We start from the raw sequence: 25,656 nt of genomic DNA on the forward strand, positions 1-25,656 counted from the left end.
ATCTAATCGTGTGCTTTTCAACGGAAAGTATATTGCGGATTTTTTATAATAGAGAGAAAAATTTTGTTGTTGGTACCATTGGCTGAAGAGATTGAAATAATGTATTATGAGACACAAGAATTTTTCGGGTATCTAAGAGACAGGAAGATTTAATTGTGATGGGAGACTGGCAGTTGATAGTGAGAAAAGGAACATAAGGAAAAATAGTAGGTCAATACGCCTTGGGGGAAAGGAATGAAAGAGGAAGCCAGCTGCCAGAATTATGCCCAGAGCGTATTGTAGTCATCGCTAACGGTTTAAGAATCATGAAAGAAAGTTGTATACTTGTAGGAGACCTGGAGACGTTGGCATGTTTCAGTTTGATTATATAAAGATAAAATGGAGACTAGAGAACCAGATTTTAAAAGTGTAAGAGATGAGGGTTTCCGCCCGGAATTTGGCCTTCCATGCTAAAAGTTCTGAAAGGACAACCAGAGGTTGTGAGACATTTCACAGGACTTTCGGCATTAATTTTCTGAGATCACATCCACACACACTGACGGAAAGAAAACGCAGCGCCAAGAAGGACTTGTGCGACTAAAACGGAAGTTGGCAGTCGTGTTTTTACATTTTAAAGATGGCGTCTGTACCAGTTTACCTGTTTCGCGCCAGTCGTGTAAGAGTGGGGCTAGTAGCGCCACTATGAGGATGAAAGTCATATTTGTCATATTAACAGAACCTTCCGTCGGTTCTTGGTAGAACAACATTATAGTAAATGAAAAGCACCAGTTTGCCTTTGTTCTACAATATTACTTTTATTGTAAACCGGTTTTCGGCTTACAAGGCCATCTTCAGACAAAATGGCTCAAATGGCTCTGAGCACTATGGGACTCAACTGCTGAGGTCATTAGTCCCCTAGAACTTAGAACTAGTTAAACCTAACTAACCTAAGGACATCACAAACATCCATGCCCGAGGCAGGATTCGAACCTGCGACCGTAGCGGTCTTGCGGTTCCAGACTGCAGCGCCTTTAACCGCACGGCCACTTCGGCCGGCCATCTTCAGACATTTACTGAGTATTATCACCAAATAAGTTAAATGTTAGCAGACAACATTGGAAGAGAAGTAACACATCTAGACTGATGTAGAAACATACAGTAAGTAACATCTTTGCAATGAAAAAGTAAAAACTGAACTGCACATGAATAACAATGGAGTAGACAGGAAAACCTTTAGCACAAAATAGGAATAGCATGCCTACATAACAGTTTCTATTAATAAACAAAACTAATAAAATAAAATAAAATTAGTACTAGAAATGGCTTCATCAGGAGGTATGAAACATGGAGAGTGATACACAACAAATTAAAAGAAGAGACAGTTATCAATGTAAATACAGAATACATAAGGAAATTAAGCAATATAAATACGATAAACAGAAATAAATAAATGCAGGAAAACGGAGGTGTTTGAGGGAACCTACAGTCTAAGAGTGTGGTGGTACTGCATTTTAACATTAACATTATAATCAAAGCAGTGGCTGTGTAACAGGTTTCATTAAATAAATGAGCAAAGTAAAATATGAAAAGTATTTGAGACAACTGCAAGGGGTGTTAAACATGGACAGTAATACAAGTACCAGTTAAAAGAAAGCCTTAACTATTGAAACTACAGTGTATATGGAATACAAAGACAACTTCAACAAAACAAAACAACTTAATGAAGACAGGAAAATGGGAATATGTAGGAAGAGAGAGTGTGGGAAGTAATGAACAAGAAAGATGGTTATATGAAGTTTAGGAAGGGGAAATGTTGAGCTGTGTCTGGTCATTTAGGATGAGATCTGGACTGTGAGCAAGATGTTTGTTAATTTCCAAGGCTTCGAGCAGGTTGAGTTTATGGCCTTTGTTTTCTAAGTGAAGTACACGGGACACTGGCTGGTAGTTGTGACCCTCACTCAGTACATGCTCAGCAAATGCAGAGTCTGAATTCTGCAACCTCCAGCTGCGTTCATGTTCAGCCAGCCTAGTTGATATGTCTCTGCCTCACTGACCAATGTAAAATTTGTCACAATCAGAACAGGTGATTTTGTATACCCTACTGTTGGCTAAGAACTATATCTTGTCTTTGCTATTAAAAACACACTGGGCTGTCGTGTTCCTGACATAGTAGGAAACCATATACTTGCAGGAGCTCTCACGGTAGGTTTGCACCTGGCCTGCATATTCATCTGCTGAAGTCTGAGTTCGTAATTTAAAATCCGCTCTGTGAGAACATAGAGGCTCATCAGGGCCACATTTTAAAACAGTTAGCCTGCCTGCCACACCCTTGATAGGTTTCGTAAGTTACAGCTTTCCGTAGTAAGTACTGAAACCAATGTTTTGAATAGTTCTTCAACTTTTCCGCAATACTGTGAGATACTGCATACTGTCAAATGTTAGTTTGCTTTTTCTTCCGGCCCAAATAAATCGTTGTTTACTTTTCAAATTTGTTTATTTCTTCGTAGTCTGTATGTTCCTTCTTGAGTACAATTTAGGGAAAATTTTCCTGGTTGCTTTTCCTCGCCTCTTTTCAGTTACTTCAGTGTTTCTGTTTCTGTCTGAAATGAGTGTTTTGGCCTCATAAAGACTCTCTGGTTTGATGACTGTATCGTGGTGTCTCAGTTTTGTGCGTTTTACAGTTGCATTTTGTGGCAACTAGTTTCTTTATTATTTTTGACAGGCAAGTCTTTTCAATATTTTCCCCTAAATACTTGAAGTGAAAAGGTGACTCTATTGCTCATACTTAGTTTCTGGGAATTTTGTGTACCAGGCTGTTGCTAGACTTACATGAGGGACGTTCCGAAAATACATTTCGTCATTGTTTTTCATACGGAAACTTGACTGCCAAAAACAAGTACACCATGACATCAGGATCTATACACCTTGAACTAGGTTTCGACATAGTCGCCACCGACATAGACATTTTTTGTAGCGTGCAACCAGTTTCAAGAAATCACTCTCGTAAGCTAGGTGCCTTGCGATTCACATTCGTGGATTCTGAGGGTTGTTGACTTCGACCTACATTCTGAACACTGTGCATTCCTTCTCTGAACGTGCAACAACAGCGACCAACCATTTGACGAGACATGATCTCTTCACCATTTTCGGTCTGTAGGTATTCTTTGATAACGAATGCACTAGTCACACGTGCCCTTTCGTACCATGCACTTTCATTGGCATCCATACTGTCAGTACACGTCCGTCTGCCATCGCAATGTGTACTCGAATAACCTCGGGAACGCCAGACGGCTGCTACTCTCTCTTCTTCGGCGCCCTGTGCGTGCGTCATTCCTTCTCGGCTGACGCACCTTCCTCGTTGGTTCAAATGGCTCTGAGCACTATGGGACTGAACTTCTTAGGTCATCAGTCCCCTAGAACTTAGAACTACTTAAACCTAACTAACCTAAGGACATCACACACATCCATGCCCGAGACAGGATTCGAACTTGCGACCGTAGCGGTCGCGCTGTTCCAGACTGTAGCGCCTAGAACCGCTCGGCCACCCCGGCCGGCCTTCCTCGTTGACTCTACGTCACCTGTGTCACTTGGTGTACCAAATTCTTCCTCAGGAACAATGACGAAGCTTTCTTTCACAATGTCAGTCGTAATTTTTTGTTTTCATATGATATTTGGAGACCAACTGTTTCTGCAGTTTCTTTAATAATTCCTGTTTATTTTTGTGCTGTGTGAATAAACTGACGTAGAATCACCAGGTCATCTGATAAAGCTGAGGAGTCTATCCTAACTTTTATGTCTCTCTCCTATTTTATTTTCAATACATTCCCAAATTTTTTCACTGAATTTTTCCTCAGATTTTGTATCACTTCGGGTTTCACTTTTAACCGCAATCGTTATGGGACCCAGATCTCGTGCTTTCACAATGGAAGACAGACTTACGGTCCATCGAGTGAATAATTGTTGTTATCCATCCATGCAGCCCAGATAGCCTAAAAACGTGGTACTGATATCAGCACCAAGTAAAGTATCTACGGAGATCTGCATCGGAGCCGGACGGAGTGGCCGAGAAGTTCTAGGCGCTACAGTCTTGAACCGCGTGACCGCTACGGTCGCAGGTTCGAATCCTGCCTCGGGCATGGATGTGTGTGATGTCCTTAGGTTACTTAGGTTTAATTAGTTCTAAGTTCTAGCGGACTGATGACCACAGCAGTTAAGTCCCATAGTGCTCAGAGCCATTTTTCCTGCATCGGCATGGGCTCTTATCCACAGAGTACCGGATGTCCTCGGATATTTTTCCCGATATCAGCACCAGCGCAGACCTCTACTCGTAGTCATCATTAATCGAATAAGGCTAGTGCGATTTGATTCTGCCGCGAAGAGCGCGGCGGCCGTTTGTCTTTTGTGCCCTTCACCAATCAGAGCGCGTGCTCCTTCTCTAATGGCTGCGTTTTGCTTCCTCGTGGCGCCGCCCGGCTGCGGACTTTTTCCGCGATACGGGCGCGAAAGCGGCCCCGCCCTGTTTTACGCTGCGGCTGCGACAAGACAAGACAAGACCAGACAGTGTGCGCTTTCACTGTGCACCGCCGCCGCCGCCGCCGCCGCCGCCGCCGCCACGGTCGGCTGGGCTGTCCGCGGCCCCGTGCCTATGTCTGCTGTCGCCGCACATTTCGGCGACCACGCCTGGCTGAGCCGCAGCGCAGGAGTGGGGGCGGGGCTCGCGAACCACCTCGTAAAAAACGCGCGGCTTTCTTCCTCCTGGGTGGGGCACCAGACCCGCCTGCGGAAAACTTCTTCTCGTTTGTGGCAGGACACACACGACATGACTTCCGCTTATCCTTACAGGCTCCACATCTGACAGATCAGACGTAGTAAACGACACCAAGACAGACACTGACTCTGACTCAGTGTCAGACACAGGAAGTGAAGACGGGATACACACTGTAAGACGTCGTGGTCTCCTGACCTTCATTGCTCACATATTCCGCCCTCACAGTCATATTCCGCACATCAAGACGCTTCATTCGAACCCGGACTCGATAAGATAGTCAATGTTGTATGAATTCATATAAACGATATACAAATAACAAGTGTGCACTGGGGTTGAAATACTCGAGGCTGGCGTACACACATACATTCCAAACACGACGGTCGCAGAAGCTTTTAGTTCGGAAGAGAAACCACACAACGGGATTCTGGTCCCTTCAGAGGACGACCCAGCCTATGTCGGCCGGAGACCGCTCGTGTAGCGGACAGCGTGGGCCAAACTAAAAGGGAGGGAACAACCCCTGTGTTCGGCTTAAAAGCAAATTCCGCTAAATTGTGTGGGAGCGTCCAACCTACGCATTCTTTACACATAGCACGCAGTTTTAGAGATTTTCACAGGGAGACAGCAAACGCCAAACGCCAATACTACGGATTTCTGGATTGGCAGCCTTAAACGAAACGTCATTCTCCCGTTTTAGAAGAGCAATGCTGATTGGCAGACGATATTTCTGACGCCTTGAGCTGAAGGATTAATGGAAGAGACCAAAAGATATACCCCTTCACGTCTGGCGTGGAGAGGCACTGTTCCGTTGTCGCTCTTGGAACAAGGAACAAGTCTCTCCTCAGTACTTAACTGGGAGAGCACCTCTGTCGAGAGCGAATCGAAGTGTGACTCTATATTGAGTCCTAGTGATTAAGCGCTGTTCGCTGTGTTGGCCGACACACTTATTGTGCGGTGTGAACGGACAGAGTTATAGTTAAACGCCTGCGAGCGAATTTTTGAGTCGCATCACGGTGGACTGGTTATCTGACAGGTGTAACACGCCAATAGTTAGACTAGGGGCGAATAGGAATCCTTGACTTCATCAAGGCGTAGGGAGAGTTTGATTGGCGTAGGTCAATCCAGATAGAATGAGAGTTATCTTATTTGTCAGCAGCAAGCGGCGCAGACAGTAGTCATCGCAGCTTACGGTATTGTGCGCTACAGCTATTGTGAGCCCCATATTCCCTCCACAACAGTACACTTCACTGCATTTCACATGCGACAGCCTCGACCGTACCTAGCAACATTCTAAAAGATAATTATTCAAGTTGACTAGGCATGCCTCTCAGCCATTCTGCCAAGCCAATAACAATCTTAGACTTCGTATAGAAATTTCATTAGCGAATTCCGAAAAGAACCAGGATATAACTTGTTCAATTCATAACTAAAAGTGCCATTGTGATTTCTCAGAATTTTTGCAAAATAAATAATAATTTTCGTTAGTTTCATGTTTTTCTTACACTAACTGGCACTACTCCAGTACCCAAGTATCCCACTAGTTACATTAGAAATTTTGTGAATTTGTGTGTCATTTCCATACAGCGGACGACACCAGAAGATATTTATTGCTGGAAGTTTTTCAGGCATTTCTCTTTAGAACGTTAGGAGCGTCTGTCTGACTTCTGTAGTAGTGTGGGGGTGGAAATTGAATCTTGCAGGAGCCACGGGGTAAAGGGTACATCTCAGATTAATCCGTTGCGCAGAATAACAGAATAGCAGATCAACCTCACACGCTCACAACATACAAACATAGCAAAGGTAAGTTAAGGTTTTCAGACGATAAATAGAATCAATCTGAAAATGTAACTCTCTATCTAGTTGGTTGTTATACAGTTTCATAACATGTAACACTATCTGAAGCTGTGACATTTCTTCTTCTTTCGCTGCATAAGATGTGACTGCCTTGAAGTCCTACCGAGCTCTCGCATCTGCTACTGACTATGACATATTAAATCAGCTCCCAATCTCCACTGTTACCTGAAGTTGGGAAACATTTTGTGAACTAATTAGTCAATATATTATTAATTATTAACGTAGTTAAGACAACACATGTAACAGATTTGCAGCAAACATGTAGAAAGTATAAAGGAAAGAAATCTCACAACATATTTAAGACAACATTATTGTCACCTCTTATTTCTTCCATTAAGTACAATTTTTAATTTCAACTTAAAATACATTCACAACCTAGTATGTGTTTTATTTATTATCGTTTTCTAACTTAGCAAAAGATTTGAATAGAATGGTAAATACTCATTTATGACTTTTTTATATTCTTTTATTTTTTTATTTTTTTATTTTGTGAAATTCACAAAAAAGTGTACTACCAATAAAACTGAATTTTTATGACGTATTCTGAGGCATCAAGGAATCACGAATTTAGTGTTGGAGGGCAGCGCGAAGGGTAAAAATCGCAGACGGAGACCAAGAGATGAATACACTGTACAGATTAAGAAGGATGTAGGTTGCAGTAGGTACGGGGAGATGAAGCAGCTTGCACAGGATAGAGTAGCATGGAGAGCTGCATCAAACCAGTCTCTGGACTGAAGACCACAACAACAGCAGCACGTAAAATCAAAAAATGTACGATCTGATACATAACAGGCAGCAGGTCTTTACTGAGAAATAAATAAATTACCTCCCATCTGTAGGTGACAGATAAAAGTCGTCTGGTTTACATTTGAGAATTAATACGTATGATGGGCAGTCAAACGAAAACCGAACACCTCCCTCAGAGCCGGCCGCTGTGGTCGAGTGGTTCCAGGCGCTTCAGTCCGGAACCATGCGGCTGCTACGGTCGCAGGTTCGAATCCTGCCTCTGGCATGGATGTGTGTGATGTCCTTAGGTTAGTTAGGTTTAAGTAGTTCTAAGTCTAGGGGACTGATGACCTCAAATGTTAAGTCCCATGGTGCTTAGAGCCATTTGAACAATTTGAACCTCCCTCATCGGGACCATGGAATGGTTCCATTCGACAGTAACCATCGCATTTGTCCTACTAGTCGGCGAGACGATCAGTTCCCGTTTCATAGAACATCGTCGTCCGCTGACGAATCCACAACCGCATCCACTCTTACACCTCCTCGTTCCACTGAAACCGACGTCGTCTCATGTCATTCTTCAGGAGAATCTTGCAGTGTTTCCCAACCAAATCGCTGAAGCGTAGCCTTCGTTCGATTGGAAGTGTGGGGATGGGCGCTGTCGTGCAGCACGATGATTCCATCCGGCTGCATTCCGACAACCCGAAGGCTAATGGTAAAGCCAACAGTGGAAGCATCCCACATCTCCCCCACCAAAGAAATTCAAAGCAGTTTCGATACGCTAATGATGACCTTATTCGATTCAAGGGCCCTCTGCTCGTCGAGTTCCTTATGCGTGGTAGCACGATCGACGGGCGGTCCTTTGAAGACACTTTGCTGAAACTATGACGAGCCATAAAGTCGAAACACCCAGGAATACTGTCGGAGGGAATCATCCGGTAACGTGATAGCGCCCCCCCCCCTCCAACCCCCACCCCCCTCTCGAATGAAGGTACCCTTCAGTGATTTGGTTGGGAAACGTTGCAATATTCTCCGTAAATCCCGGAGGATCTCTCACCGGGTAATATTCACATTTTCGGTGACCTGAAGAAAGACATGCATGGACGTCGATTTCTGTCGAACGAGGAAGTGCAAGAGTGAGTGCGGTTGTGGATCCGTCAGCGGCCGACTGCTTTCTACGAAATAGGAATGGATCGTCTCTTCTCCAACTGCGATAAGCGTCTTAACGCCTGTGGTGATTACTTTTCAACTGAACTATTCCATGGTCCTGTTGTGGTAGGTGTTCGGTTTTCATTGACTGCCCCCCTTATACTTCGCATTTACAAACGCGTAATTACTTCATCAGCAGTGACGTTGTTAAGAATAGAGCTGTACAACAAACTAACGCACGAATGAACCGTAAGATTATGTAAATAACAATCGCGTTTTTAGTGGAAAAATGGCTTTCGTAAACAGTAAGTATCTAGGCCGAATAGATCTAGTTTGCAACTTACTGGCAGATTAAAACTTTGTGCCGGACGCAGATTCGAACTCGGGACCTTTGTCTTTCGCGGGCAAGTGCTCTACCAACTGAGCTACCCAAGCACGACTCCCGCCCCGTCCTCACAGCTTTACTTCTGCCAATACCTCGTCTCCTACCTTTCAAACTTTACAGAAGCTCTCCTGCGAACCATGCAGAACTAGCACTCCTGAAAGAATTCTGGATCTAGTTTGTTTCCAAACAGGACGAAGAAGGAAGATTAGTGTTCAACGTCCCGTCTGCAAATAGATCATTAGAGACGGAGCACAAGACCAGATTACTAAAGGAGGGGACAGGAACCCTATCAAAGAAACCACCAAGGTATTTGTCTTAAGCGATTTAGGGATATCTTGGAAAATCTAACACTTGATAGCCGGATGGAGATATGAATCGATGCCCTCCCGAATGCTAGTCCAGTGACGTACCATCGACATTCAGACTGATGTGCAGATAGGAGGATACTTTAAGAAATGTGTCATACATGTCCTCCCACGCCAAAACCATTGCGCAAAAAGAGCAGGGCATTATCAGAGGAGAGTACATCTTCCTGATATCCTGGAGACACAGTTCTGATGGAGTGTGGAGAACCAGCGCATCACAGTGTGAGAGTGAAATGACGTGTCAGCTGTAAACGTGATCCAAACCTGTAGTGCGCGTAGCAGTACGATTATAGTGGGGAAAACGTCTGAACTGCGCGTAGATTCACTGTGAAACTTTGGCGGTATATGGACCAGATGCAGTGTAGCGTCCACTCGTAGCGAGATGGTGGCAAAAATTTAATCAAGGCCGCATAGATGTGGGTGGTGCTGATCGGAAAGGAAGACGATCAATATCGACCACAGACGACAATTTCCAGGCAGTCGAGGAATTTACCCTCAGTAATTTCATATTTTTCGAAGTTGAGGACCTTCACACAGTGGTTCTCGAATGGCTGCGAGACCAACGAGCGGAATTATACAGTCAATGAATTGAAGGATTAGTAGAACTTCCGAACCGTTGTTTACAAAGACTTGGTGACTAAGTACACAAATAAGGTCACGTATTTTTGTCATTTTGAGTCGTAATGCAGCAATAAACGAAAGTCACTTGACCGACTGTAATAATGTGTAGCTTATTTTTTGAAAGTCTTTGGTATTTTCACTGCAGCACCGATAGAGAGATAATTGACGATGTGAAATCAAATTAAATTACTTTGTAACAAATCACCAGACACCACATGTTTCTTATAACAGAATACTCAGAAAAACATCCCTTAACAACATTTTATACAGGGTGTCCCAGCAGAAATAGTCAGTTATCGGGGATATGACAGAAACGGTCATTAAATGCAAATAAGTCTAGTAAATATGGGCTCTAAAAGCATACCTTAAGAGATACGAGCGCTTCTTCAGTAGAACAGATGTGTTTCATTGTAGTGAAGACGGACAAGTGCTCATAGCTCTCAAGGTATTCACCAGCCTATGTTTACTGGACAATCTTTTTCTTTTTGACCCATACTACCACCTTCCAAAATACAGAAAGCAAAGAACTTGCAGTAGAAGTGATTTGTTTCACAGTATCGAAGATGAAAAAGAGCTCATAGCTAGTAAGGTATTCAATAGCCTATGTTTAAAAGTCATTTTTTTCTTGTACGTCCACCTCCAAACATAGGGTAAGCAAAGAGATTACAGTAGAAGAGATCTGTTTCACAGTATCAAAAATGATAAAAAATACTCATAGTTATTTTAGAGCTCATGCTCTCCTGACGTTTTTGCTTTCAGTTATCGTTTCTGTCATATCCCTGAATACTGAGTATTTCTTCTGGGTCACCCTGCATATTGACTCTTATGAGGGACACCGGGTGTATACTGGGTGTAAAAAACTACTTACACAGCAATTTAGAACTTTTAGAAGAGATAAAAAGGAACACTTTTTACATTGGACGGCAGAAATGTCACACATGAGCCATTTTCCCTCTAATAGTCCATTAAGGTTTCGAGCCTATTGACATTCAGGGACATATGGTTCTAAGGTTGATGCCGAAAATGTCGTCCGTTTACATCAATGTGCAACTCGTCTCTGCGTACTAATGACTGTCTAGCACGCTTAGAAAAACCAGATGTTCCATGAATAATGTTTGCATTTCAGCTATACGAGCAATCAGCTCGTCTAGTATGTCTGTCGATGCCTCGTACACCGAACACTTCATCTTCCCACACAAAAAGGAACCCGTAGGAGCTCATCAAAATCTCTAAAACAATATTCATCACGCGGCAGTGTGAACACCGTCTTTCAACATTACTACCCGTAAAAATTTTATACCCATGCATAGTTTTTTTTTTTTCGCTTTATATATTTTTGACGAACATCTGCGTAGTCCTGACGTAACGCGTCGCCAGAAATAACTAGTCACTGTCGAAACACATGATTTTGAATGATCAAGCAGATAATCGTGGTCTCAGTTACCTAAATGGTGCGTGGACATCGAATAACATGCAATTACAACCGCGTAAAACTGAATGCGGGACCTGCTCACATCGTTCCAACATCTAAACCATCTGTTTGCCGCTCTCACGCCTTGGAAATGAAGCGAGAACTGAGAACCATGATGGTAGGATGTTCACGTCATAGTGCTTCTTTATTCTCATGTACCCTTGAAGGCATTTCAACGGCGTTACAAGACGTTAATTCAGATAAAGCTCAAGGTCTTGATGGGGTACTCCCAGCATTCTTTCTGCACTATAGTAGATATCCTAAAACATGGCTAGCCCAATGTTTCTCTAATATTCTGCAAACAGGATACATTCCACGACTTATGAAGCAAACGAAGATCATTGTTAGCTTAAAATCAGGTAAAGGCAACAGAAAACTTCAAAGGTATCGTCCCACTGCCCTTCTGAGTATGATGTACAAATTAATTGAGAGGCTGCTGTATAACCAAAATACCTATGTTGGATATACTTGGAAAGATTCCTACCGAACACGCCGAATTCCGACCAGAAAGTAGCTTTGTGGATAAATTACCCCAGTGAAAGCATACATAGAAGCTGGCTTCCAGAAGCAACTGGAGAGCTCTGCTGTATTCATTCATCTTCCAGCAACTTACGACACTGTAAGGAGGCAGGGCGTTGGCTATCAGATGCTCCATCTGATAGCACAGCTTCTTAACAATTTGCTGACAGACAGGCCATTTCAGGTAATTATAGGCTATGCCACTAGTAACCTAAAGACCCTTAACAGCGGCCTGCCTCAAGTCTCAGTCCTAGCGCGGCTACTATTGCAAATATGCCAGCCAACGCACCACAGAACGTTCGGTGATGGTTAAAGACCTACGTATAATGGGAGAATATGTTTCGTAAACAGGAACCGCTACTATTGCAAATAAGCCAGCCAACTCACAACAGAACTTTCGGTGATGGTTAAAGACCTAAGTATAATGGGAGAATATCTTTCGTAAACAGGAATCCTAACAAAACTGAATCTGTCTGTCTTCATCGAGTAATATCCAAGCCAACCGTGAACTGGATAGAGTTTTGGTGAGTAAGCACCTTGCCCATAACAAATATCCACTATACCTATAAGCTATACTTTAGGGAGCGCTGGCATTTAAACAACATTTAATAAAGACTGCAGCTAAATTGAGGTCAGAAAAAATTTTCTCCAAAAGTTATGTTGTGCAACATTGTGTTCTGTAGTCTCGACCTCACTATGTTGCCCTCGACTTATCTACTCAGCTGCAGAATACTGCTCCTGTCTACGGATAAACAGCTGCAACACGAATGTGGTACATACTCAGCTAAACCAAACAATGCGGCCTGTTACTGGTACACTTAAGCCCATTCCATAATTATGTCTACCTGCTCTGAGCATCATTCTATCACCAATCTGAGAAGAAAGAATGTTCTTCTGAGGTAATATAAGAAAATCTGCAACACTCCATCAGAGCTCCATACCTTTCTCAAAGTCAACAATAAACTGTGGAATGTCGATCTGACCCGTAGGACATTGAGTACACTCAACAGGATCCGAACTATCGGAGAGCGGTGATCTATTATGCAGGTAGTGAAAGACTACGACTCCGGACTGCATCTGTGGCTTTCCAAGACACACTGCCAGACATATTATTGAAGAGTGTCTTCGAAATTCGTACCCTGAAAACCACTCGGACTTCTTGAACACTAGATATGATCAATTATATAAATAATATGTCTGTAAATTTGTAAATTATGTATATGTTTTATTTGTATTTATAAAATGATATCTAACTACCATACCATTAATAATACACTACTGGCCATTACTATTGCTACACCAAGAAGAAATGCAAATGTTAAACGGGTATTCATGTGCAGTTGACGGACTTTGAGCGAGGGCGTATAGTGGGCATGCGGGAGGCCGGGTGGACGTACCGCCGAATTGCTTAACACGTGGGGCGTGAGGTCTCCACAGTACATCGATGTTGTCGCCAGTGGTCGGCGGAAGGTGCACGTGTCCGTCGACCTGGGACCGGACCGCAGCGACGCACGGATGCACGCCAAGACCGTAGGATCCTACGCAGTGCCGTAGGGGACCGCACCGCCACTTCCCAGCAAATTAGGGACACTGTTGCTCCTGGGGTATCGGCGAGGACCATTCGCAACCGTCTCCATGAATCTGAGCTACGGTCCCGCACACCGTTAGGCCGTCTTCCGCTCACGCCCCAACATCGTGCAGCCCGCCTCCAGTGGTGTCGCGACAGGCGTGAATGGAGGGACGAATGGAGACGTGTCGTCTTCAGCGATGAGAGTCGCTTCTGCCTTGGTGCCAATGATGGTCGTATGCGTGTTTGGCGCCGTGCAGGTGAGCGCCACAATCAGGACTGCATACGACCGAGGCACACAGGGCCAACACCCGGCATCATGGTGTGGGGAGCGATCTCCTACACTGGCCGTACACCACTGGTGATCGTCGAGGGGACACTGAATAGTGCACGGTACATCCAAACCGTCATCGAACCCATCGTTCTACCATTCCTAGACCGGCAAGGGAACTTGCTGTTCCAACAGGACAATGCACGTCCGCATGTATCCCGTGCCACCCAACGTGCTCTAGAAGGTGTAAGTCAACTACCCTGGCCAGCAAGATCTCTGGATCTGTCCCCCATTGAGCATGTTTGGGACTGGATGAAGCGTCGTCTCACGCGGTCTGCACGTCCAGCACGAACGCTGGTCCAACTGAGGCGCCAGGTGGAAATGGTATGGCAAGCCGTTACACAGGACTACATCCAGCATCTCTACGATCGTCTCCATGGGAGAATAGCAGCCTGCATTGCTGCGAAAGGTGGATATACACTGTACTAGTGCCGACATTGTGCATGCTCTGTTGCCTGTGTCTATGTGCCTGTGGTTCTGTCAGTGTGATCATGTGATGTATCTGACCCCAGGAATGTGTCAATAAAGTTTCCCCTTCCTGGGACAATGAATTCACGGTGTTCTTATTTCAATTTCCAGGAGTGTATATTATACTAGAACTGACATGTGATTACATTTTCACGCAATTCGGGTGCATAGATCCTGAGACATCAGTACCCAGAACAACCACCTCTGGCCTTGATACGCCTGGGCATAGAATCAAACAGAGCTTGGATGGCGTGTACAGGTACAGCTGCCCATGCAACTTCAACACGATACCACAGTTCATCACGAGCAGTGACTGGCGTATTGTGACGAGCGAATGGCTCGGCCACCATTGAGCAGACGTTTTCAATTGGTGAGAGATATGCTGGCCATTTTCTGTATCCAGAAAGGCACGTACAGGACCTGCAACATGCGGTCGTGCGTTATCCTGCTGTAGGGTTTCGCAGGGATCGAATGAAGGGTAGAGCCACGGATCATAACACATTTGAAATGTAACGTCCACTGTTCAAAGTGCCATCAATGCGAACAAGAGGTGACCGCGACGTGTAACCAATGGCACCCCATACCATCACGCCGGGTGATACGCCAGTATGGCGATGACGAATACACGCTTCCAGTGTGCGTTCACCGCGATGTCGCCAAACACGGATGTGACCATCATGATGCTGTAAACAGAACCTGGATTCATCCGAAAAAATGACGTTTTGCCACTCGTGCACCCAGGTTCGTCGTTGAGTTCACCATCGCAGGCGCTCCTGTCTGTGATGCAGCGTCAAGGGTAACCGCAGCCATGGTCTCCGAGCTGGTAGTCCATGCTGCTGCAAACGTCGTCGAACTGTTCGTGCAGATGGTTGTTGTCTTCCTAAAGTCCCCATCTGTTGACTCAGGGATCGAGGCGTGGCTGCACGATATGTTACAGCCATACGGATAAGATGCCTGTCATCTCGACTGCTAGTGATACGAGGCCGTTGGGATCCAGCACGGCGTTCCGTACTACCCTCTTGAACCCACCGATTCCATATTCTGCTAACAGTCATTGGATCTCGACCAACGCCAGCAGCAACGTCGCGATACGATAAACCGCAAACGCGATAGGCTACAATGCGACCTTTATCAAAGTCTGAAACGTGATGGTACGCATTTCTCCTCCTTACACGAGGCATCACAACAACGTTTCATCAGGCAACGCCGATCAACTGCTGTTTGTGTATGAGAAATCGGTTGGAAACTTTCCTCATATCAGCACGTTGTAGGTGCCGCCACCGGCGCCAACCTTGCGTGAATGCTCTGACAAGCTAATCATTTGCATATCACAGCATCTTCTTCCTGTCGGTTAAATTTCGCGTCTGTAGCACGTCATCTTCGCGGTGTATCAATTTTAATGGCCAGTAGTGTAATTATTTGCGTATGGACGCTGCTGTATCAAGCACTGACATTAGATGTGTTTTCCTGACTGTCTACATGGCTCTCATTCTCTCTCCTTGTGCTATTTTTACGTCTTCAGCCCAAATGGTTCTTGTCGTTTTGATGCTAATTCTCGGGCTGTACTACCCTACAGGTTTCCATTTGATTGAACAGATTTCTGTTTTGTACTTCCACTGCTTCTATCTTCCCTTTCTCGAGGTCCTTTCCATCTTCCAAAAGTTTTTGTCCATACATTGTAACAGCCAAAATCACTGTGCCTGAGCCGATGTTTTCGGGAAACACTATTAAAATTTTTTAGAGAACATGCAACTGCAGACGACTGCAGAACTATTCTAGCCGGCTCTAACGCACATTTGGCGAAAGGATCGCGAAGACAAATGAAATTAAGGCTCCTACGGAGGCATGTAGACAGTCCCTCGCTCCAGTTACGAGTGGGACAGGAAAAGAAATGACTACTAGTGGTAAACGGTATCGTCCGTCATAGCAACACAGTGGATTGCAGTATGTGTATGTAGATGGCTTTCGTTTTAACTTCTTGGATCCATACCATATTCTCTAATCTTGTGTTGTCATACTCATGTTTTTCTCCTGGTACATTGTACATCCGAAGATGACAGCTGGCCTCTGTCTAAACCGCTCATTGAGGGAACAAAAATATTACAGCACACAATCTTGATGCCAAATAGTCTCATTTACCAAATATCAGAGCTCTCCTAGCAAAATGTGCAACTTACATTGTTCAAATGAAATATACTTTGGAATGCAGCGATCTGGAACGAATGACATAGTATCACGTTCAGAACATTTACGAACTGTTGTTATTTTAGCTCATGTGGTACAAAGGATCGTTGTGATTAATGTTTCGCTGACAGAGCGGTGGGTACAGACGATGCGCTGCGCTCGGAGTGTTCATCGAACTTACGGACAACCCAAATTTAGATGGCAGGACGTTGATTTGGGTCCCACACTTCCTTATCGCAATTCCGTTTACTTTACGACTGTGTCACCATACTTGGTTTGAATTCGATGTGAAGTAACGTAATATTAGTTTTGTGGTAGAAATACAGCTGTATTAGCCAGAAACTACCATCTTTAGTTTATATAGTGATTTTTATGAGCTATAAAATTACCTTTTCATCGATTACGGCATTTCTTTCTAATGTCACCTCGTCAAAGCCCAGAAGTACAAGAAAAGAAAAAAATCCTCCATAAGTACAACACGATTGGTATCGCTTTCAAAAACAATGGTCTCCATTTAACTACACATTATTCATGAATTAGCCAGGATTTGTGAATAACGAGCCTCTCGAACATTTAGGAAGGGGGAAATGAAATAGTTATATGTAGTGCAAAGGAAATATTCCAGCGTAAGCTAAGAAAGACAATAAACCTGTCTGAAAGTCTAGATAACATATCAGCTGCATAATTATTTTTCTACGAAAAAAGGAAGAACGAGGATCGTAAAGTCATATTTGTCATTCCACATCTGCTTAAGACAGTATTTCATTTCTTAAACGTAGTGGATGCGTCACAGTGAATGTTTGGTTGTGCCATGTAATGTTAAATTAATCACATAATCTTGACAGTCACATTAATTTCCAAGACCTTGAGATTATACGAAGTAGCAAGCAGCACGATCTTAGCTGGTATTTCTCGAGCCGCGCTGATAGACAGGTTTTAGTTCAAGAACCTACAGTGCCACCGTTCCGTTTCTTTGAATTAATTCTGTGCTAATGGGACATGACCTTCGTTTGACCACGAGACACCGGACTGCGGAGCGATTATTCTCGCGTGCAGTAGCAGCTCAGTAATTGCGTTTATCAAAATGCACTTCGTTAAACGATTTTGCACGCTAGCTTCCACACAAATGTGTAACTAATTAGAATTTTAGTTAAGTGGAGGAACCAATGTTTTATTTTACTATTATCTGTTCCGTCACTTTGAGATGACCGCTGGTGACACATTACTGCAATTCACTTGGTTCAATTGGCTCTGAGCACTATGGGACTTAACATCTGAGGTAATCAGTCCCCTAGAACTTAGAACTACTTAAACCTAACTAATTTAAGGACATCATACACATCCATGCCCAAGGCAGGATTCGAACCTGCGACCGTAGCGGTTACGCGCACATTACTGCAACCCCTAGAATACCTCAGCAGAAACACTGGTATATGCATGCATTGTATGGAGTGTGTCAGAACTCCCCATTACACTGAAAACAATATAGCCAACTTAGCGCTATTCTTTGCATTGTGTAAGCACTCAGTCTGAGGGCGAAACATGCGAACGCGATTCTAAGCATTTTTGTGAGACAAGGTCCGTCTGCGAGAGTGGAATAGTAGTGTTGGTGGAGAGCTCGGAGACACAAGACGTGTCACGCTGCCCTCACGTCGGTGATGGCAGATCTTACCACTCTCAAGGCCTGATTTCATTCATATAGCCAGGAGAGATTTAGATGGCTTAACTACGCTTGAAGAGGGAATTCAACGTAAAATTCGCAAGCGTAGCGCAAAAGCAATTGCAGGTTTAGTCTGTGATTGTTAGTCTGAGTTTGCAATAATTCCATGTTTTGCTTGTCAGTTAAAGAAGCCTCCTTGTCCTCCAAATAACAATATTTATTCTCAACATCTAATTAATAAATAAATGCTGTTGTTATTAAATGTCAATGTAACTTTGAAATCGAAATAAAATGTTAATCTGTCACTCAGCTATTATTGATACCTATGTCATTGTCATTGTCTACTATTGGTCATGATGAGTTTTAAATAGACTTCATTTGTGAAATCCCTTCTCACAGGTTATTTAGTAGTTAACAGGACCGAAGCAAACTCCTTTTTTATTTATTCACTGTTTGTAACAATAAGTTTTAGCCGCTGCTGCTGCATGCTGCTGCGAATTGCTGTAAACCACATGGAAAAATGCAGTCATCGACACTGGCACACCACATGATGTCGTTTACTCTAATCCAGTAAATTTCGTTTCACAAGTCAGATTCTGTATCACTTGTAAATTCTTGTTCAAAAACGCAGTCAGATAGCTTACCCAGATGTTAGTTTTAAGTTTTTCATGTAAAGATCTGTTGAGGCTTAAATGACGGTGAAACTAACAGTCATACAATAGCACACAGTGTTATACAGGTTAGATTTCGATTACTGATAGCTGAGGTTGCTTACCGAGTCCATTTTCACAGACGAACATAGGCAATGTTGGTTGTAGCTACGTTACGTATTTTTTTGTAGCTACGTTACATGTTAGATGTAGGTACGTTGCAGCATTTATGGTCACGTACTCTGTAAATAGGTAAAACCCTTAAAATGCACAACACACAAGTCACTAATATTCAGCGTTAAGCATCTAAGCAGCCTGCATTGGGCTGAAGGTTGAATGCCCGTTGTGATGGCTGTTGTCTGAAATAGGAATTTTATACACATTTTTTATGATACATCACAGTGTGCAAAAGTTAGCAAAAATCCACTGTGTCGACTGCGTCGTAATTATATGATACGTATTAACTAACTTAACTCGATTTCAACACCCTACATTCGTACTGCAAAAACACTTGAATTTCAGCACATGTAAGGAACTTGAGATTTTCACTGATTTTATTCATCACGGTGCCTACGCTGTTTAATGGATAAAATGGCACATTACCTTTAGAAGTCAACTTCGATGTGTAGTTCACAGTCAGACTCACAGCCAGATGGTATCTTCATTATCATAAGTTGAATTATTTATTACGTATATTATTCCACAGCATTTTTGAATGTTATAACTTATTAAGTTTAGACCAGTTATAGGAAATTTAGACTTGGAAATCATTCACGATATATATAATAGAGCACATAACACACAATTCAGTGAATATACAAACAATTGTTCAAAAACTAAACATCACAGTTGAGAGATACTTGCTTTATATGGAACACAACGTAACTTTGTGCAATGGTTCCCTCACAATGTGTTCACAAATTTTCAGAACACTCATAATAAAGATACATCTGGCCTCAGTTGCTTCAGTGGGCACTAACCTTGCCAACATCGTGAATGCTACACAACTTCATGCAGCTACTTCGCTTCAGAAAGTAGCTTTCAGTACATACAAACTGCTAGATCCCTTGTAAAAACTGCCAGTTGACACCCACGAGGTACAGTTCTACAAGCATTTCACGGTTGTCATAATGGCTATTATTTACTTGCAGAAAGTAATCCAAATTACTCCACTTAGACGACATATAGCTCTTGTATCTCCGCATACTCCACAACTAGCATTTTTGTACAGTTTTCCGAGGCACAGTAAAATGTACTCACCTGCGTTCGTGAAAGTATATTGTAAGAAAGACGTCTAAACTAGTGTTTGTATGGGTGTTGTTGGTATCTGATAAATTGTCATAACTTATTTTGATATCAAAGTATGTGAATCTCAGTGCAGGGCAACAGAACTATGTAAAACTTAAATTTTGAACGGAAATATGCGGAGCTCACGCTACACGAAGCGAAATCCAGACTAGGCGGTACATCAAACAATTCGCCTACAGAGAGCAATCCGTTTTCAATGAAATTTATGTAGTATTTGCCTACGAAATAATTGACTCAGATTAAAATGTTGGTCCTGAATATTATTAATCTTTATTTTTAGTCTTGGAAGCAATGACTGTACCAGAACTGTCAATTTAATTACACAGCAAATGACTTTCTGATAAAATTGCTTGAAAACTGACAAAACAGCACTTTACTGAGATCTTCTACTGGTATTAAGCTTCTGACCTAATACATTATTTCCACAAGTAACCCTGTGACAATCAATGTGCGTTACAATGGACATGAATTTTGATGATAATTAACTTCTCTGGCCTACCTGAGCGCACGGAACGCTTGTCTGTTCTGGAACCCGCTACTATTAGGAATATTGATCTGACTGTCCAAAACCAAATTCATTTCCAGTACGTGCTATGTGCAATGCAAGACAGTATCTTATCACTTTTCATAAAAATGCTTGTGCAGCACACAACTCGTGCAGTGCAGTGCGAGTACACAAACACATTCATAAAGGTAAAGAATTGGAAATGAGGAACTAAACTTATCGTCTGATAACTGAGAACTAAGACTCCAGGTGTAACTATGCTTCATTGTACCGAAATAGCAATACACACTGTCATAAAGTTCTCACAACTAGACAAGTTGGTAAAATATTTCTTCATAAATTTCCTGTGTACGATTACTTTCCTTCAAACTTGTTTCAATTATAAGGCAAAACCATATATTGCATTATAAAATTTCTGCACAAAACTTCCATCGTACGCAATGTTCTAATAATAAGAAACTACACAATTACAAATATTAAAAAAAACTGGATTATCTTACACGTTGGCTTACATAATGCATGCTGTAATACAATCCCACTTACTCAGTATTTTTCATGAAAACATGTTATTGCAAAATTCTTTCCTTCTAAACACTGCTGCCTCCCTCGCACGACAGACCAGCTTCCATCCTTCAGACCAATCACATTGCCATACTCTCTAACACACACTGACTGCTACGCTCTTCAAAAAAAGTAATCTCTCTGACTGAGATCTGCTGTCTCAGGAACAAACTTACAAAGAATATGGTTACATCAGTACTATGGAGGTCGAGTACATTTTTCAAATTTGCAACTTCATTAACACTTACGGCCAAAACTTTTTGAAAATCGTGATGGCAAAGGAGGCAGTTACCTTTCAGAGCAACTTCTTTCTATGAATCTCAAAGAAAGACTGACTAATGAGAGAGGCCGAACCACATAGCGCTCTTTATCCCGTGGTACTTCCCCTGTTCGATGTTAGAGCTAATGTTTTACAGCCATTGCTCTTTTGTTAAATACACAATTATCTTGACTATATTGTTTATCAGTTTGTATTACATATGGCATAATATCAGTGTTAAACCTTTTAATAATTAAAACATGGTAGAGAAAACACAGTAAAGAATTCATTTAACTACTTCATATCTTTGGCCCTAGGTGACAGCAACATGCAGTAAAGTTCTTAGTGCGTCATGTCACGCTATATGACGCTTGCTTTATTTTCACAGCTGCCGCTACAAGTCACAGGCTTACACGTAATTCATCTCAACACCGATGCTGGCATTCACCCAGATCGTCCGCCCAAAATACATCCGTTGCCAACTTAGAAAAAGAAAACATATTCTGATGAAATCATAATCATGAGGTGTATTGTTACAAGCTCCAAAGAAAATAATGAAGCAAATAATGTTATAAAACTGCTCACATGAATCATGCTAATACAATGCAGAAAAGATACCGATCCACCTTTAGCAAGGAAACCGTTTGATCTTCGTACATCCATAGTTGAAATGGAGGACAGTGGGACGTGAGCTGGTGTAAATTTATATTAAAAATGAAGAAATTCCTCCAGCTGTATTTAAGGGTCGATTTTATTTTGGCAACTAGTTTCAACGTTGTAACAACGTCATCTTCAGGCCCTATATGTGACATCAGTAATCTATGAGTTATTATGTAAACAAATATATTATAGAGATATTACATAATGGACAAATTCAATAAAATTTAGTATGATGCAGTGTTATGCAAACATAGCTCTATTTCCACCTTTACCGCCCTTTACTATTCCTTAATAATGGATCTTACCCTATATATGTCTGATTAGCAATGCATATTCTTTTTAGCACTGTTTTATTATCCACACGCGTAACGGCTTGTCACCTAGGTTTTATATATATATTTATTTCATTTAATGCTTGATATTGATCTGTAATAAAGCCATCATGTATATATAATTTCATTTGTACTTATTGGTACCAGATAAATTGTTAATTTCCAGAGTGATTGCATTTAATGAAAACGGCCAAAATGTAATTTTATTGAATTCGTCCATAATGTAATATACCTATAATATATTTGTTTACATAATAACTCATAGATTACTGATGTCAGATTGGTTGTTGTATGTACGGTATATTTTATAGGGCCTGAAGATGACGTTGTTACAACGTTGAAACCAGTTGCCAAAATAAAATCGACACCTGAAATACAGCTGGAGGAATTTCTTCATTTTTAATAGAAACCGTTTCAAGTCACGCAATGTGGAAAACAGTTCATATTCTGGAAGACTGGAATTCAAATTCTTGTCCATTCATAGTCCCAATTTTTCGTGGTTTATCCAAAATAGCTTCAGGAGAATCTCGGTGGACGGTGTTCTACAGCAACGCTAGCCCGACTTGCCCTCTGCGAGTAGCTTCTCTGTCCTCGATGAGCATGGGACATTGAGTTTTAAACTCCCGTTTTCTTTTCCATGGGTCTCTTCAGTTGTAAAGCTCTTTCTGGCAGCGTCCGAATTCATCTGAAGTACTGCGGCCCAGGTGGTTTTGCAGAGTACTAGCCACAAAGGAAAGAAAACCGCACTGGAGTCTACCCCAACATTCCTGTGTTTCTAATGATCAGGTCGTCGGCGGATCCACTGATTCAAACATTGTGGCAGTAAGAAACATCACGTCAGCAATCACAGAACGTAATCCAAGTGTGAAGGACGTTCCTGAAAAGGTGGACGAAAAGCATTTACAAGCTCCATTTACGCGAGTCTGAAGTAAGTTGAAAGTGAATTCTTATGTAACAAGTTCCTATTGGATCGAAGTAAAGCTGTCTATTAAAATGTTAACACATGATTCGAAAGTACTTGACTGAAAAGTACTCTGACTTCAGGCACTGACACTAAGCAGCAAAAATAAATTCCACAACGAAAATTTTTTCCGGAGTTCATTTAATCATAGACTTCTACAATTTGCGCACATTCTCTAGGCTTTACTACCAGTAGTCCTTCATTATATAGACCGTGGTAATGCTGGAGTATGAAGTTACAATGATTAGCCTTAATGGCAGAAGGCAATTTCTGTTCTGTACGTGTTATGAAATAACCACAACAACTTGTCTTGCTGCGAGAGTTGAACCTGTAATTGTAAATACAGCCTGACAGAGAGGAAGGCTAACGAGTCTTTCTATAGTAAACAACGACGTCGATTGAAGTTAACTGCTACAATTTTTTACGATATTACTCAACTCGCATTTGTAGGGCGCGAGGCAAATTTGTAGTTGTATACTACAGACTTTGTGTCTACGTGAGAACTAAAATCTTATTTAGGGGCAGATATTTGATGTTAAGCTAGGAGAGTTATTCTACTTTTACCATCAGCTCTTGTAACGCTATTGTTGTTTTTTCTACATATGTAACAAGTTCTCAATTTAAATTTACACAGAAACGCACGTTTTCGGGTTATGCCATACATATGCATCACGCTGACCGCGCACACACACTCCGCGCACAGTGTAAGGGACCACGTTAATAAAAGACAAGGATTTCTTTGGATTGTATAATTTCTCCTTTTTCTGATTTCTGGTTTTGTGTTTTTCTTCTAGAGCAACATGTTCCTTCTTTGTGACAGCACATTGTGAGGAGAACAAGTAGCTAAAAATTCTGGAATATCACTGAAGAGACTACCGCTAATGTGCTTCCAGTTGATTTTCAACTTATAACTATCGATCCTACGGCAGATGAGTATCAATTATGGTAGTTTAAAGTGTTTCGAACAGAAACAAGGAAGAAAAAATATTCGTAAACTATTCAAAAAGGGTACAAGTGTCAAAAATTTAATTTATTCATTTAATATATAACAGAATACGGATTTGTAACTGGAAATGTTAATAATACCTAAAGTATTGGGGTTTTCTTGCATGTATTTAACGTGCAGAGGGTGTGCTTATTCTTCTCTTCTTTAAATGGATAGAGAGCTCCATTCATACTTCATTCTTTCTTCAATGTAAAGATCCCTACATGTTCACAGAACCGGGTGAAAACTACTGTTTGTCATACTACATAGTACGAATGTAGTGGTCGTAGCGTTTATAATAATCATATTGCTTGTATTTTGTAAGCTTACTTTGTCCTCACCTACACTATGTGATCAAAAGTATCCGGACACCTGGCTGAAAATGACTTACAAGTTCGTGGCGCGCTCCATCGGCAATGCTGGAATTCACTATGGTGTTGGCCCACCCTTAGCCTTGATCACAGCTTCCACTCTCTCAGGCATACGTTCAATCAGGTGCTGGAAGGTTTGTTGGGGAATGGCAGCCTATTCTTCACGGAGTGCTGCACTGAGGAGAGGTATTGATTTCGGTCGGTAAGACCTGGAACGAAGTCGGAGTTCCAAAACATTCCAAAGGTGTTCTATAGGATTCAGGTCAGGACTGTGCAGGCCAGTCCATTACTGGGATGTAATTGTCGTGTAACCACTCCACCACAGACCGTGCATTATGAACAGGTGCTCTATCGCGTTGAAAGATGCAATCGCCGTCCCCGAATCGCTCTTCTATAGTGGGAAGCAAGAAGGTGCTTAAAACGTCTATGTAGACCTGTACTATGATAGTGCCACACAAAACAATAAGGGGTGCAAGTCCCCTCCATGAAAAACATGATGATATCATAACACCACCGCCTCCGGATTTCGCCATCTCACAACCTGCCATCGGATCGCCACTTCGTGAACCGTGTTTCATCACTCCACACAACGTTTTTCCACTGTTCAGTCGTCCAATGTTTACGCTCCTTACACCAAGCGAGGCGTCGTTTGGCATTTACCGGCGTGATGTGTGGCTTATGAGCAGCCCCTCAACCATGAAATGCAAGTTTTCTCACCTTCCGTCTAACTGTCATAGTACTTGCAGTGGATTCTGATGCAATTTGGGTTTCCTGTGTGATGGTCTGTTTAGATGTCTGCCTGTTACACGTTACGAACCTCTTCAACTGTCAACCAACAGACGAGGTCGGCCTGTACGCTTTCGTGCTGTACGTGTCCCTTCATGTTTCCGCTTCACTATGACATCAGGAACAGTGGACCTAGGGATGTTTAGGAGTGTGGAAATCTCGCGTACAGACGTATGACGCAAGTGACACCCAATCACCTGACCATGTTCGAAGTCCGTGAGTTCCGCGGAGAGC

The sequence above is a fragment of the Schistocerca nitens genome, chromosome 1 (genome assembly GCF_023898315.1).
Source record: "Schistocerca nitens isolate TAMUIC-IGC-003100 chromosome 1, iqSchNite1.1, whole genome shotgun sequence".
NCBI lineage: Eukaryota > Metazoa > Arthropoda > Insecta > Orthoptera > Acrididae > Schistocerca > Schistocerca nitens.